We start from the raw sequence: 17648 nt of genomic DNA, 5'->3' as shown, positions 1-17648 counted from the left end.
TTTATTTCTAAATGCTAATAGCATGGCAGCAGCTCATAAATCATTAATGATGAGTTTCTAATTATGTGCCGGCATCACAGTGGTATCCAACCTAATACCAAAAATTTACATATTCATGAATACACCCATACTTGTGCATGGAAGAATGCATAATAGAGCAGAAATCAAAGAATAGTCTCCATTTTCTCCAAACTGTTATTTGAGTGGATTGCCTCCTTTCCTAACACCCTTCTTCCAGGTATGTACCTATGATATATACTCTCATTTCTAACAGGTTTTTTTGGAATTAGATTTTAGCCTGTAGATAGCTTCAGCTTGTCCAAAAGAATGTGTGTAGTCTGCAACGTTACGGGTAATGACTACCTCATATAATTAGTGTCCACTCCATTTCTACTTGCTGACATGAACTTTGAGTTTAAAGCCAGTTTTAGCTGGCATATGTTTAGTCTAGAACTAATGGGCTTTTATCTAAATTTTCTGTGATGTAACTTGGCATCAATGCTTTAAAAAATCTGCTCTTTTTTGAGAGGATATTTACAGTTGTCTGGAACTGGAAAAGTTTGTTTTGGACAGCGTAGGTACTTCAATAGATCAGCTATAAGGGATGACTTGTAAATGTGAGTGGTAAGGATTGGAGGAAAAAAGATGGGCTTTATTTGTTATGTTTTTGCAGAACGTCACCTTAGTGGCCCTAGAAAGCATCAGCTTATTGAGTGGAAACATCTTGCCTTCTTTCCCAACTCTGAAAGAATCTAGCGTGAGAGTTTCTTTTGAGGGACAATTTTATTCTCCAGAATAAAACTTGAGTAAAACATAAAAACAAATCATTGCTTATGTTTCCTGCAGATTCACAGCCCTGGAGACTTGGAGGGTTTTGTTTGTTTGTTTGTTTGTTTCATTATGTCTCTTTGAGTGTAATACTCTCTTCTTAACTTTGCTCAGTCCTTGGGTCTAATGTGGCAGCTGATCTGCAGTTATCTTTCCAATGAGTCACTTCCTACCTCTGTAATCCTTTCCACCTTTTTCACTGGACCCATTAATTGAAAGAGATGTACTGGCTTCTGTCACCCTGTCTTCTAAAGGGAGATAGGCCACCTCAGTACAAGTCACAGTCTCTGCCTGGGGCTTGTTGGCACTGCTGCAATTCAGACACTAGTGATAGTTATTTTAATTGAATGTATCTGTGACTAATTATGTGTATTTCCACATAAGCTCTTATTCAAGTATCCCTAAGCAGTTTTTGCAATTAAGAATTATTAAGATTCATATCAAACTTGCACAGTACATAATGATAATAAGAAAATCACTATATCTAGCACTGAGCAATCTCTGTTGTAGAATGTAATATCTTTCAAAAAATTATTTGCCAAGAAATTCAGAGTGCCTATTCTCTTCCCATCCACTCCCCACCCACCCCCACAAACTGTAAACCTGTATCTCCCTCATATATGAAGCATAGTGGCATAGACTCCTTGCTACTCCACTAGCCGGATGCTATTGGTCAGAGAATAGAGAATTTCTTCCTGATGGTACACTTTCTTACGTCACCTAAACCCCTTCCTTGTCATGCAACAAACACACCCTCTAACACAAGACTCAACATTGCTCCAGGTGATGGGTCTGCTGAGGTATGAAATTAAAGTTCAATATGTAAGGGAAATTGCACAAGAATTTTATGGAGTCACATTTACACAAAGTAAGGCAGGGTGAGAATTCCCAAGTTGGTCTGCAACAGTGGTTTGCCTAGTCCAACTTTCTGTCTTTGACAGAGAGAAGTGCTGGGTGCTTTCAAGCAGTGTGTCATAAACTCAGTAGTTATAAGGTAAGGAATAAAAAATCCAATGAAACAAAAAGTCTTTTCAGGCCTAAATTTTGAACTGTGCTACTTTGTGCTCACCCTCCTTAGACTATCACAGCAGCCTCCACTGTGATACAGCCTTCTCCTTTTCTCTTGGTCTTTTCCAGTTTGTGGTGGGTTGACCCTGGCTAGGGGCCAGGTGCCTACCAGAGCCACTCTGTTACTCCCCTTCTCAGGTGCACAGGGGAGAGAAAATATAATGAAGGGCTCCTGGGTTGAGATAAGGGCAGGGAGAGATCACTCACCAATTACCGTCATGGGCAAAACAGACTCAACTCAGGAAAATTAATTTAATTTATTACCAATCAAATCAGAGTAGAGTAATGAGAAAAGAAAACCAAATCTTAAAAACACCTTCCCCCCACCCCTCCCTTCTTCCCTGGCTCAACTTCACTCCTGATTTCTCTCCCTCCTCCCCCTCAGCGGCACAGGGGGACGGGGAATGGGGGTTGTGGTCAGTTCGTCAAACGGTGTCTTTGCTGCTTCTTCCTCCTCAGAGGGAGGACTCCTCAAACTCTTCCCCTGCTTCAGCATGCAGTCCCTCCCATGGGAGACAGTCCTCCATGAACTTCTCCAACGTGAGTCCTTCCCATGGGCTACAGTCCTTCACGAACTGCTCCAGCGTGGGTGCCTTCCATGGGGTGCAGACCTTCAGGACCAGACTGCTCCAGCGTGGGTCCCCCACGGGGTCACAAGTCCTGCCAGCAAACCTGCTCCAGCATGGGCTCCTCTCTCCACGGGTCCACAGGTCCTGCCAAGAGCCTGCTCCAGCACAGGATTCCCATGGGGTCACCTCCTCCTTCAGGTGTCTCCACCTGCTCTGGCATGGTGTCCTCCATGGGCCGTGGGTTCATATCTACTCCACCAAGGACCTTCATGGGCTGCAAGGGGACAGCCTGCCTTACTGTGGTCTTCACCACGGGCTGCAGGGGGATCTCTGCTCTGGCACCTGAAGCGCCTCCTCCCCCTCCTTCTGCACTGACCTTGGTGTCTGCAGAGTTGTTCCTCTCACACATTCTCACTCCTCTCTCTAGATACAATTGCTCCTGGTCATTTTTTTTCCCCTTGTTAATTATGTTATCCCAGAGGTGCTACCTCCGTCGCTGATGGGCTCGGCCTTGGCCAGCAGTGGGTCCATCTTGTAGCCAGCTGGCGTTGGCTCTGTCGGACATGGGGGAAGCTTCCAGCAGTCTCTTGCAGAAGTCACCCCTGTAGCCCCCCACTGCCAAAACCTTGCCACGAAAACCCAATACACAGTTTCTGCTTGAAACTGCAGGCAGAGCCTTGCTCATCCTCTCAGCTATATATTTTTCTCATTGTGACTGAATGTATCATGCAGAGTCCACAGTGGTATGTCACTGAAGTTGCACCTGTCCTTTGATCCTGGAGGGCTCTGGTTCTAAATGGAGGACGCTGGAACATGGTCTGAAACATGCAAGATGCCAGCCCTCAGCATTGGTTCATGTCCTTCATCAGAACAAAGCAAGGAAAAAATATGTGGTAAGAAAATTTTAAGTGTTTTTCATTACACATGGTCCTTACAAGTTCCCATTTTTTCCAAATCTATCTTTTATTTTTTAACTGACAAGAATCCTAGCATGCATATTCTAGTGAAAAATAAGAAAATTATTATGGTAATAACACTATACAGTGCTATTATATAGAAACTATATAGTCATACAAATTAATACATTTTTAAATATTTTTAAGTTCACCTTTAATATTATTAAATCCAAACATTTGACAGAGGACAACTAACGTCATAATATGTTCTCCAGATTACAGAAACAAGTAACTTCCTAGATAAATTACTGAAACTAGCAGTTGCAAGCAATCTGTTTTCCTGTATACATGATGCTGCCAGTGGAGTACAGCAGATGTTAGGACTAAGAGCGTGTGATGAGACAGCACAGTAATATACCAAGCTTACCTATGTTTTTACCCTGCTGATGCTGTTTTTTGCTTATATAAGTTAAACACTTCTTATAAACTACTTTTACTAAACCCACTTTTATTAAAGCAATCTCTTCTATGTTGACCTAATGTATAACTTTAATATTTAGAAAAGCTATGTTGCAAATAATACTAATACAGAAGTTTTTGAAGAGTTCAGCTAAAAAAACCCCAACTTTATCCTTCCAACTGATCCAAATATAGCTTTCTCATGCTTACTTCTATCCCAGTGATATCCCTGTGGCTTTTAATCCTTCATCCTGCTGTGTATATCACTGGTCTCCTTAGACATCAGGGAAACCTTTTAATGTACAGAAATCTCCAGCAATGGGATGTGGCAGCTCAATACTGCAAGGTCATTTAAAGTGTTTTCTCACCTGATTTCCTATTTCCCCAGGGGAAATTACTTTACAGGATAACCTTTTCTCTTGGTTCAGAAAGATTAAGAAACTTGTCATATATCAAATTGGGATTTTTTTGACATAACCAGCAGTGCCAAAAATTGAATAGTGCTCACAAAGTACAAGATACCCTAAACTAGGTTAAGAAATGGGATAACAGCTGCATGGCAAATTGTTAAAGAATGGAGTTTCTAGATCTCTATGAAAATCTATTTCACTTGGAAATCTCTTGTTTGAGATTCCTGCCCCTAGTACAGTGTTCATTCTCGCACTGGTTTCACCTGGTTCTGGGTTGGGCCCTTAGTTGTTTTAAATACAAAGGACAAACTTCAGCCTAGGCAAAATGCACCTCTCCCAGTGGAGCTCCGCCAATTGAGAAAGAAGAAAATTTTTACGTGAAAATGTCCTTAATTTCTTCATTTTTTAAGCTTTTGTTGATTTTTAGATGTATATTTTCTAGAAATGTGAGCCAGCAGCATTTTCTTACTTTCTTGGGTCTTGTCTGCATTTTCTTCTTGTTGTGGGAACAACATGATTCTGCTCTGGCCACATATCAGAAAATTGTTCGGCAACCTCGGAGATAGTTAATATCACATGAGATCACAAAATTAATATAACTTATCTAGAATAAATTAATATAACTTATCTAGAAGAAATCTAGAAAAAAAAATGCCTCCACCGTAGCTATCTTGGTTTGATTTTGGTGCTCCCGGTCTAAAAGTTATGTTGCTGAGATTAATTTTATAAACTTAAAAGCAACTCAGCTTTTTAAACAATGGAGGATAATTCAACATTTGTGTTTTATTAAATATGGGCATTGCCTACACTGGAATCAGAATATAAATAAATAAATAAATAAACAAATAAATGAAACAAACCAAAAAGATTGGAAAAAACCTCTGGAGGTCCTGCTCAAAACAAGCAAAAGTTCAGTTAGACTGGGCTGCTGAAGGTCTTGTCCAGTTGTGGTTTGAAATACTCCAAAAACAGTTATTCCATGTTCTCTCTGGGTTGTTACATTCCCATATGCAAGTATAATATACCTGCAAGAATCTTACAGAGAGTGCTTGTATAGATTCATAATGGTCTGCATCACGTATTTTGCATGTGGTTTTATAAGTACATATAGCATTTAGTCTAATGATTCCTTCTGACACTCAGCTCTAGAGTTCTATGAATTTTCTATTCTTTACACTTTAAGATGTACCTAAAAATCAATTATGGATACATTGTTTTCCACTAGTAAGATAGACAATGAATATTTCATAAAAATCTTGGCCCCCTCCAGAAGCTAATGGCAAAGATCCCATATGTTAAAGTGCGATCAAGGTTCTACTGAGGATATACATAAACTATGGCCTCTCTCCGATTGCTATAAATATGCAAATACCTTCAGCAATATAAAAAATGGATATTTTCCATACCACATTATTTACCTTTATTGCAATATTTGTACTATTTCTGACACTTCATGTACAAAATTCCTCAAACACTCCATAAATTTAAGGAATGGTTCTGGTAAATGTCCAGTTGTTATTGACTCCCAATATAAGATGAAACATAGAACATGTAATACCTTACAGTGCTGTCCTAAAAAATAAATCTTTGTATTTATGCCTTGGACATGTCTTGCTTCTGAAAACTTTTTTAAGTCAAGGTAACACTGCTAAAGCATAATTCCAGGCAATGTTTTCTAGGTCAGTGCGAAAAGCAGTCTTTCTTGAGTTTTAAGGAGACTTTTAGTAAAATTTCAAGCTGCTTGCACTTGGTTGAGATTGAAATGAAACATAAACTAGTTAATGAACATGGAATAGAACTGGAGGGAATGACTGAATATTGTCATAGGTGAAGAAGAAAACAAGAAACTTGCTGTGTGGAAAGATAGGAGAGTCAGGAAAATTTGGAGAAATCTGATCTAGAAAAAAATATAAAATTTATATGGAAAAGAATGTTATACAATTTATATCCATTTTTTCCACTCACTTCACCTACACTGTAAAACTGCCAGTATGGCCTCTGACATATCTGTTGCTTAGGCCAGACAGCATCCTTACAATTTCTGGCCACCTTTCGGAAGTTAGAGTAGGGCAGGACTTACAGAAAAATTCAAGTATTACTGGCCTATTTGCGGGGGATAATATTATGTATAGAGGTTGTTATGATTGGTATGGAGGTTGGAGTGATTTGCTTCAATGCAGACCTTGACTCAGACTAACAGTCCCAGGCACATTTAATTTATTAGAATAAATGTATCCTTAGAGTACTTTTTCTAATGCGTCATATCTCAGCTCTCAACCTAGGGGCAACATACGTTTCTGATTACTCCTCAGCTTACTTGCTATTTGAACCTTCTCTGCATCTGCATCATGACTTCCAGAGTGGTGGCAATTTTGGACCCATTCTTTGTTTCTACAGACATAAAGCCTCTGCCTCAGTGTGATCCCTAGCTCTGTGCCTTTTAGCACTATCAATCAGAGAAGAAACTAAGTTGAATGAGGCAATGTTCCTAACATGCCCAAAATACACTTGTTTACTCAAATGACATCAGTGTATACAGGCTTGACCAAGCTGAATTCAGGGTGTTTCTGTAATAGAGGAGCAGATATAAAGTAGAGGGGGATTTAGAGCCTTGATACTTTTTTTTTTTTTTTCCCTTAAGTGCTGAACACCTATCACAACTAGAGAATCATAGTGGATGTGGGAAATTCACATTGCATAGTAGGAGAACAGGCTGTTGTGTTGTTTTATGGATGGAGCCATGGAGATTACATTTCTATTTATCAGTTTCCCAATTTTTCAATCTAAGATCATTTTAATGATAAGTTTTTGTTTTATAAATGTAGTTTTCCTGGCTAAAAATGAAAGATTATATGTCTCACCTTTATTGGATTTAATAGCAGCGTGGGGATGCAGAGTTTAATATGGATAAGCTCATGACAGCTGGCATTGCTAATACCCCATCAGTCCTCCTGTAGTGGTTTACTGAAGTTCCAATTGTTTGTAGCTGAGATGCTCATTCATGATATCTTTGCAACTGCTCAGATAAAGATTACATTCTCTGTCACATGCATTTATCTCCTCTGATTACATGTAATTCTGCTTCTTTTTTCACTCAAAACTATTGCATGATTTTTGGGGAGAGCAAGGACTGTTTGGCTGTTTCTGTTACAGTGCATGCCTCAGTGGAGAAGCATTCTCCTAGACAAAGTGTATTATTTTAGCAAGCATTACACTTTTGGCTACTCCAAGAAAACCTCACAAAATAGCATGACTGCAGAGATTTAATTAATTTACCAGTTCTAGCAATAGTGTCCAGGCCACAGCTTGATATATTTTGTGAGGGTCATGCAGAAAAACACTCTCATTGTCCCTGCCTAGACATGTATTCTTTGCAAGTGATTATCGGTGTCTTCAATCTGGCAATTGATATATACAACAATTTCACTTTCAGAAGAAAGAGAAATAAATATTCTTCCATAAACTTTATTTATTAGGATCTCTGGGTCCCCTTTCCATTTTACAATATGTAGAGACATTTCTTTACTAATCAGTGAAGATGTATGACATTATAGGAGGCTTAAAAGATTTAGAATACACAAAAGACTGTGACCAGAACTCTAGTGCAAGAGCAGTAGAAAAGCCACATTGTAAGACCTAGACATTAGAAGAGCTACTGTTAATTTACCCTGATATAAATGAACTTAGATTCTGCCTCTGTAAGGAAAACTGATGTTGTAAATGTTACTGTGGTTTTGCTGGTCGCTTTTCAGTCTCCAGGAAAGTGGAATCATGATGTACGGACTCAGTATTTGATTACCATTTCCTCACTGTGCCTTGGATGGCAATCACTTAAAGTGATATTAACAAAAATTCAAAACCACAAGGCAACAACTTAGTCCCTTATGATACAGTTTCTTTGAAATGACTTTCAAAAATGTGCACCCCTGCAGCCTGGCTTTTAATTTGTATATTTTCTTAAGCACATAATAGTATAGACATCCGACTGTAAGACTGGCACCATTCATAAGTTGAGGGAATGAAAATTCAGTTTGTTTTTATTAATTCATGCAGGAGCAGCCCATGTCTGGTATGCACAACCTACATTCACCAGTTTGTATTTAAACACTGAAAAAAGAAATACATTCCCTCTTTATTGCTACAGTTGCTTTAAATTAAAGTTGTGAAGAAATATAATGTTAGGTAACACAAAGCTTCTTTTATTTCTCTTAAACAAAAACTTTATGAACATGCTGATGTATTTTGTAAACATAATAAATTTTATCTAGCGAATCAGTGGGAAAACAGCCCCAAGGCTCAACTCTGTGGTATCTCTCTGAAATGATACTACTAAAGTTATGCTAAAACTATCATAAAAGTGAGGAGAAAAAAACCTTTTAGCAAGTGCTTGCAACATTTTAATACTAATGGAACTGTATTTGCTCAAATGAGAACATTTTGGTAAATGCTTACAGAGCAAAAGGCATTGCATTTTCTTCATATAAATTAAAGATAGAGCATTAAAGGTCAGATGTAAAACTTTGCCAAATAGCTCACTCTCCATTGATTTTACACTGTGTTAAGAGGAGGGGGTCTAGCTTTCTTGTGACATGGAGAAAAAATGCTGCGTTTTCTTTGTGAAAGACTGTCTTTGTGAAAGTCTGAAGGACCAATGGAGCAAACTGTTGAATGAGATGAGTCCTACAAAGGCAAAGATCTGGGCAAACCTTAAAGGTCCAAGGTGACAGAGGAATGACATCCCTGAAAGCTCATCAATGGAAATTGTAGGTTCTAGTCTCCATTGATTTTCCATCCTGGTCTCTGCCAGCTGTAATGTCAGTGTCAGTCAAATGCTGAGGTTTTGGAAGAACAGTGGCCTGTGTGCAGGATGTTCCCAAGGCTGGCAGTCTCACCAGAAGACATATTTGAAAAACTGAAGAAGAAGGCAAAGGCAGTGGAAAATTATTGTTATAATTTCTCTTGGTACTGGACAGTAGTGCTCACAGTCACTAGAGGTAAGGAAAGTGGTTTTACTACTTGTACAATGCATTCCAATGGTTCATGAAGGCAAGAGTTGGACCTGAACTGCACAGTGCCTTGGTAATCATCATGCAGTCATCTTCAGGCAAAAGATGAGCTCAGAACTCCTTAAAGGTTTTCAAGCTAGTTCCTGTCAACATATTTTCTGTATTACTTGGATTGAGGTTGGAAAGCTGTTTAGTACAAATGTCTTAAAAACCTCATTATAAAGACTAGTCTAAGAGTACAATTATGTTCATTTTGTCTTCATTTTTCATCCATATGAAAGAAAAGCCTTTTTTCAGATGAATACTTATTGAGAAAGAAAACATTTCAGGCATAGTATATAGAAATGTAAAAGACAATTAAAAAAACCCCCTTTTTTTGAGACTCTGTTTTGGTAAATCTCTTTTTTATGATGAACACTGTCAAAAATACTTCATAGTTTTAAGTGTTGGGAGGAGCTGTTTTTTTCTTTTCTCTTTGAAAATCAGTTTGCCCCTAAGAATTGCTTCTGCCATCAACAGGGAAACTTTGAATGGTGGTGTTTGAAGGCATTCTGAAATGCTTGTTAAAGAAGTCAAGGCTGAATAGTAGCACTAGTGTTTGTCTTGCTAGAGTTAGGTTATATTTATCTTCCATTAAAAACAGTTTGCTATAAAATACTACGCTGAACTCAATCTTGCCAAATAAAGTTCAAGCACAAGGGAGTTGCTCACTTTGATTATAATTTGAAACAAATCTATTGTCTCACTTTTGCTTTGCCTCAAAGTAATCAAGTGCATTATAAGATACAATTATTTGTCCTGTTTCAAAATCATCAGTAAATATCAACATGTTTTACTCCTATGAATAGTCTGATTCAATAGATTGAATTTTACATAGAATCTCTTGGCATGACAATGTTTTCTCCAGCTGGGACAATGCCCTTGCATATTGTAGTCTCCCTATAGTCCTTTAGCTAGTTTGCATTTTGTCTCCAACTCATTTTTAATGAATCTTTGATACCTGAATTGACAAACTACAGGACCGCAGGTATGGCTGCAGAGCAGTAGAATAATAAAAATAACCATGATACACATTGGTATTCATTGATGCAAAATTACAAATGGGGTGGGAGAAGGAATGTCTTTAAATATTTGAAAGAAAAAATAACCAAGGGTCAGAAAAACTATCTTGTATGATGAAAATTAGTTTAAAGAGAGAAAAGAAAAAAGAAAGAGAAATTTTTAAGTGACTGTTGGGAAAATAAGCTGGCAAGCAGCTCTGTTAAGTTATGCAATAATTTCTAAAGAGAAACAGTTGAAGTTGTCTCATTTGAGATGTATAAAGTTTTAAGTGACAGAAAACTAAAGATTATACTGTAGGGAACAGTTACATACTGGTAGAGAGATGAACAAAATGATCTAAAAGAAATGTTTTCCTTTCCCAGTTTCTATGATCCTATGAAAATATTTCTTTAATATTAGAGTATCTTTCTGTGTGAAAATATAATAGCAAAACAAGCTGTCCCCTTTCTCCAGTGAAAAGTACAGGAGATGGAAGGGGAGTGGAGAACTGGATAATGCAAAAGGAGAAATGGCTAGACTAGTTATAGATATAAAAATAGCAGTCAGATTTGAATCTGCATATATTATAGTGACAGGCACCACACACAAAAGAGGCGTACTGGAATGTTACATCAGGAAGCAATCCTACTCTTACCACTGAAGAATAATAATCTCAAAGCTGCTCTGATATTTCTTAGCCAAGCTCCCTCCTGCTATGAGCACAAGCAGAGAGAAAATGCAACAAAATTATGAACAAAATCCATGATACATATACAGGAGAAAACAGACTTAGTAGGATAAGATGAGTGTCTCGCATTTTTTCAATTCCAATTCTTCCTGAAATGTAGTGCAGAAAATGACTGGTTGCATGTGTTTCCAGAGGGGAGAAATCTGTGAGAAATTAGGAGGAGAGTTCAGACATAGGAGGTTTTGTGCTAGTATGTCTGAAACTATCCTCACTTAGATATGTGTAGGAGCCATTAGCATGCCATTATCCTGTCTGTCAAATCTTTTTGAATATCTTTTCATAAACCCCAAAAGGAATAGACTGGCTATGTCTCAAATTTTCTTCCTCTTTTTCTGCAGAACACAAAAGTCACCAAGTAGACCAGGACAAGCTGACCAACTGACTCATCATCAACAGACTTGAGACTGTTTGAGGTGATGTTTTGGGTAGTTGGAATATGAAGGCTAGGTAAGAAAACCACTCCAAAATTTACATGTTAATGATTCCCTTCACACAGTGCTCTGATGGAAAGCTCAAAATGCAGTGTATTTGTAACAAGTATCTATCCAATGTCACATATAGCATAATATTCTTGGAATTATGTGCATGCTGCTTATGTTTCATATTCTATTTGAATGGAGAGAGAATAATAAATAAAAAAATAATTGTGTTGGCAAGGCATCATGCAATTAATATTTCAAAATACCTTAACCTCTGTGAGTGAGCAATCTGATTTTTGTGTTATAGATAAAGAGACCAAGGAACAGTGGGGCAGTTTTAAAAAAAAAAAAAAAAAGCATACATCTGAAAATACTGATGCATGTAGGGTTTCAAAACCATTTAGGTGTCTCATTCCACTGAGTATGCAATTAAAATTCTGCAATTAAAAATCTGACTAATGCAATTCAAAATCTGACTAAAAAAAAAAAAAAAAGTAAATTAGTGCATCCCATCATATATTTTGAGTCAGTGGTGAAAATGAGAAAAGCATGCATCAAACTAGCCGTCTAATGTTGCAGTGAGACCCTGGCTTCTCTGAAATCCAGTATTAAAATACCCATTGACTTCTGTTTTATCCATAAACTTTTATTCAGCTGAGCTGAATCAGGTCATCCATGTTTTAAATATCAAGCAAGTATCTTTCAAAGAAACTAGATGCCAGTGCTTACTAGACAACTTGCATAAAGGAGCAGAAGAGCTCTGTGGTTCTAAACAAAGTGAGACCGATTTAGAAAAGCTTGAGGAATAGCTGGTCTCACCTGATCAATTTTATAAAGAGATTTCGGAAGATCATTGAAAACCAGGAAAGAAGCCCATGGGACAGAGTAGAAAAGAGAGGTCAAGAATAGCAATTGTGAATGCTGAGTAAGTGTCAGAAAGGAGGAAGGATGGGGTCTCAGATTGGAACCACTGCCTTTAAAATGGCATTTAATAATAAGTTTATGGTTTGGCTGTTTAAAATTACATTTGGCTTCAACTTGAAACACAAGCTGTTAGCCTGATTGCAAATTTTTTTATGTTAAAAATGTCTGATCCCAAGTTAATTTTAAACCCCAGAATAATAATTTCTGTATTTTTACAAAAAAAAAAAAAAAACCAAAACCCAAAACAAAAAACAAACCCCAAAAAAACCAACTGGAAAGCAAAAGAAAGATATCGCATTAAAATGAAAAGCAGATTGTAGATATTTCTGTGAACACATGTTCTTTATTCTCTGCTGTCATTGACAGCATTTGGGTTTTAGTGAAGTAATTTGCCTTTTGAAAAACATCTACTGCATCTGGGTGTTGGTTGCTATATCCAAAACTCTCCACCTGATGACTGCTGACATTGACCCACTCTAGCCACTGACACAATGTCAGATTATCTTCTCTTCTGGGAGATTTCCACACACTTGTATTGCTGCAAAAACAGTAATAAGGGAATTGCTCTTATGTCAAGCACAAAGATTTTTACAAGTCTCTCAGCCCATGCTTTTATGCACGAAGTATTTGTATGGAAGGAATAAAGGGAAGAATATTTAAAAACTATGTGAAATGAAAGTTAAAGGTAATAAAGCTTTCTCTGATTATCTGGTCCTTAGAAGAAGGAGAGTGGAATGAGTGTAAGTTCCCAAATATATTCATACTATAAGTAAGAATGGTGAAGATGGAGTAGGCTGTATTGCTATTATAGGAAGTGATCTTTTACAGTTCAAGCCAGGGGGACTGGAGCAGCCTCTTAAAATGAACATGCACCGTTCACCCAGAAGTTGAATGCAGTATAAGGCAGCCCTACTATCATACTGTACCTTATGTACAGCCATTAGGGGGGACTCATTTTGTTCCATAGGTGGTCCTTGTGCTTTCCAATTGGGCTGTGATGCTGTAATAGACATGAGGGATGTGCCATAAAATTATGGTTGTTCCAAAAAACCTATTTTCTCAGTCCTGTCAGTACACCTGTATACTGTTGGTGGGACATCATTAGGGTAATTTTGCTCCTCATTGTACTGTAGAGTAAAGCTAACTTTAGGGACAACATATTAAGGCAAAAATTCAGAGAAAGTCACAAACTACATGTTGACATGATAAATGCCATCAGGCAAGAAATCCTGATGATATATACAATAAAAAACTAATGCCCATACTGTGTCATGTCTAAGACTGAAAGGTCTGGTGTTTAATGGTCTGGTGTCTGTTTGACAGTTGGACTTGATGATCTCAGAGGTCTTTTCCAACCTTAAAGATTCTATGATTCTATGATTAATCTCAATGGCCATGAGCAGATACTTTGGAAGATGAAGAAGGAGCAAGCATACAGGATACTTCTCCTGTTAAGGAGGTTTTCAAACCTTCAACTATATCATATCTGGGGATTCCTTGACTCCTATATGATTTTTTTTTTAATTAAGGAATCCCCAAATGATTTCTTTCCATGAATACAACCAATCTTCCCTTTGGCCCATACAAGCTTTAGCACAGTACTACATTCAGTGCAGCCTAAAGAGAAAGAAAAGAATAATGGCAATATAGTCTGTTTCAACCACGTTTTTCCTTTCCACCAGATATATTTCTGTCCTCTTCCTGGCTTATCTGTGGGTCATGAAATAAATAGGTTGCAGAATACCTCTGGAAGTTTTTAGTCCAACCTCCAGCTCAATGCTAGATCAGTCCTAAGGCACGGTGACAGAAATACAGCCCATAAGATATCTCCCAGCTGGCACAGAAGACCCCTAGCAATGACTAAATACTTCTTATGTGCTCTTTTCTCTCACCCTCTGTACTGCAGTAGTGAGCTAGACAATTTATCTCACCTTAAATAATGAAAGGAAATAAAGTTGATAAAAAGTTAAGGTTCTAGTAGGATTTTACATTAGCTAGGCTGATACCAAATGAGATACCCACAGTAGGTATCTGATCTTGAATTTGCTTGTATCTTTTGAGTACCTATTTTGTATTAGTAACAAGTACACCCTAAAAGAGCTGTGATAATTGTGAGCTGAAACTGCTGTTTGCTTACATGATTAATTGTATATGTTCCTGCATTTTCTGAAGTTCTACTTGCTCAAACTTCGTACAAGTAACTTGGGTGCCTGCTTTGGAAAACTTGGTCAACAAGGTAATTGCAGTTTCTCAGGCAGTATGTTCTTGAACAATAAAGGTTTCCTTGAATGTGGATGCTCTGGATCAGAGTTTCATTCTGGTGTATGCCAATATACTGTTGTATACCATATAGAATAATATACACCATATATATTATCAGCAGAGCTGAAAAGAAGTTGGAACCCGTAATAGCACAAATCCAAGTCAGGCATTGCTTTTTTCATATGGTGCCTGGGAAACATTCTTAAAGATATTTTGAGGAGATAAATAATTATTATCTGTAGTGATAAAAAACCAAACCAAACCAAACCAAGCCCAAAAACAACCAAAAAACAAAACAAACAAAAACCCCTGGAGAATAAAATTACCTTCTAGATTTACACAATTAAACACAAAACATGAATGTTCTCATGACAAAGAAACATATGCAGAATTACACACAGATAAAGGTTAACAGAGCTCATTAATCAGATGATAGTTGAACTTATTTTATTTAAGGCAAACACAAACTAATGACTAATGGGGGAAAACAATGAAAATGCAGCTTCCTAGCCAAAATAATTCTGCAGACAGATTTATCCTCACTTTCTCAATAGTGCTAATGTAATTACTATGAAATGACAATAACATAAGTCTTCTGTTAATTTCTATATGTCATTGTATTAGTCAAGGTCTTAACATTAAAACAAAATATAAATACATATTTTAATGGCTTCAGTCCTTCATTCAAACTCCAAACAAAAGCTACAGTTACTTCACAAGAAATTATAATAATGATAAAGACATTTTACTCGGTGACAAAAAAACACCCCAGCCCTCCTGTGGAGGATAAGAACCCAGAGGAACTCTATGAATAATTTAAAGATCAATTAGCACTCCTCTGTTAGGAACTTTTACTAATTCTTTACAGACAGCACGTTTCTTCTGTGCAGTCAGCAATAATTTCTATATTATTTGTGAAAGACAACAAATGATTCTAGCTTTTAAGACATGGAGTGATATCATTAATCAGTTCTGGCTGTACAACAGAGTTAAAGACTTGGCTGTTTAGTCCATTTTATACAGATTAATTTACCCATAATAATAAGATTTAAGAAAAAAATCTGCACATGAATGTATCTATGTATATACATTAAATAAATGAATAATATTTTACTAATTGATACCTTTCCACCTAACACATAGAACAGTGCAAGGCAATATGCTTTCCCCAAACAATCAACAGGTAAATTTATCTCAAAAAATGCTATTAAACACAGGTATATGTAATGTGACAGACTGGAACTCCTCCATCATTAAATTGCTGAATTACTCTTTTGACAGATGCATGAACACAATTTCTGTTTACCTGTTCAGGTTGTATAAGCCTCCGGCAGGGAAGGAGCAATTTTTCTTGCTCAAACTGTCATGAACTGACTTGCTCTACAGAAAGAGTTAGGAACAATTGTATGTACTCTAGGGTCCCCAGTACAAGAAAGACATGGAGCTGTTGGAGCGAGTCCAGAGGAGGGCCGCGAAGCTGATCAGAGGGCTGGAGCCACTCTCCTATGAGGACAGGCTGAGAGAGTTGGGATTGTTCAGCCTGGAGAAGAGAAGGCTCCGGGGAGATCTAATTGCGGCCTTCCAGTACCTGAAGGGGCCTACAAGAAAGATGGAGAGGGACTGTTTATCAGGGAGTGTAGTGACAGGACAAGGGGTAACGGGTTTAAGCTAAAATGGGGTAGATTTAGATTAGATGTTAGAAAGAAATTCTTTACTGTTCGAGTGGTGAGGCACTGGCACAGGTTGCCCAGAGAGGTTGTGGATGCCCCATCCCTGGAAGTGTTCAAGGCCAGGTTGGATGGGGCTTTGGACAACGTGGTCTAGTGGAGGGTGTCCCTGCCCGCAGCAGGGGGGTCAGAACTAGGTGATCTTTGAGGTCCCTTCCAACCCAAACCATTCTATGACTCTATGATACTCGGAATAACCCAATGACACTGCCAGGTAGTTCATTCTCATTTTTTTGAAGCAGAGCATTCTGATGGCTAAGGAGTCTACATATGTGTGTAATTTATTATCCAGATGTTCAATTAGCTACAGAGGGATGGCCCTTGGAAGTCCTTCCACTAACTTAGTCAAGAAACATCCAAATCCAAAGCCATTTCCAAGCCAGACTACACTGGTTAAATTGAAAGACTTTATTACTACATAGATGCTATATCTATACCCGTTTTTAGGAGCAGCTTCTGGATTTAGTCCCCAGAGGTGTTTAACTGAGTGCCTGTGGACTGCCTGCAGGTTGCCTGTGAACACTCTGTACAATGCTTGGTGAAGGATCCCGTACGCTCCCTGGCCATGCCAAGTTTGCTAGCTTTCTGGGTGCATGTAGCTGAGTGGTCTTGAGGATAGCCTCAGGTCTTCCCTCAGCAGACAATACACACTTATACAGGGAGCCTGGACAACTGTATTTTGAACATTTGTCTAAATTTTGAGGCCTACCGTGCTGACCCATACAGATAAAACTTATTTTGTGGGTGGGATTTACATTTCTCTTTCCAATTATAAGGCTGGCATGTTATAAAATACATAATGATGGGAGGCTGATAATAGAATTACAAATGGCATATACTGAACTGTTTGAAAGGTGAAGGAGCTATTATTCAGCAATAAGACTTAAGACATACAACAATTTTACAGCCCTGAAATACTTATAGTGGAGCAGAACTAAGAAGAGAGTTTCAGGGACTGACATAATATTTCCTTTATTTATTTAATAGTTTCATATATAGAATTGTCTAGCAGAAATATAGAAAAGGCAGTATGGCAACTCTGTACTACTGTAAAATGCTAGTTGCAAGTAGATCCTCTATTAAAGTACCAAAAACTATGATTAAAGGTTTCTTATGTCATATTTCCCTTTTGGACTAACTATTGGTGAATATCAACATGGTGAGATGGTTCCTTTCATTCTCGGTGCAAGACATCTAAGTGCATCTGCAACCTGACACTCTGTTCTCTGACAGATGGGCACCTAAATACATGACTCTACAGTTTTCACCTTTACATCCCTCAATATTTTTC

This window comes from Balearica regulorum, chromosome 2 (assembly GCF_011004875.1).
Source record: "Balearica regulorum gibbericeps isolate bBalReg1 chromosome 2, bBalReg1.pri, whole genome shotgun sequence".
Classification (NCBI taxonomy): Eukaryota; Metazoa; Chordata; class Aves; order Gruiformes; family Gruidae; genus Balearica; species Balearica regulorum.
Note: the sequence above shows the minus strand (reverse complement) of the source record.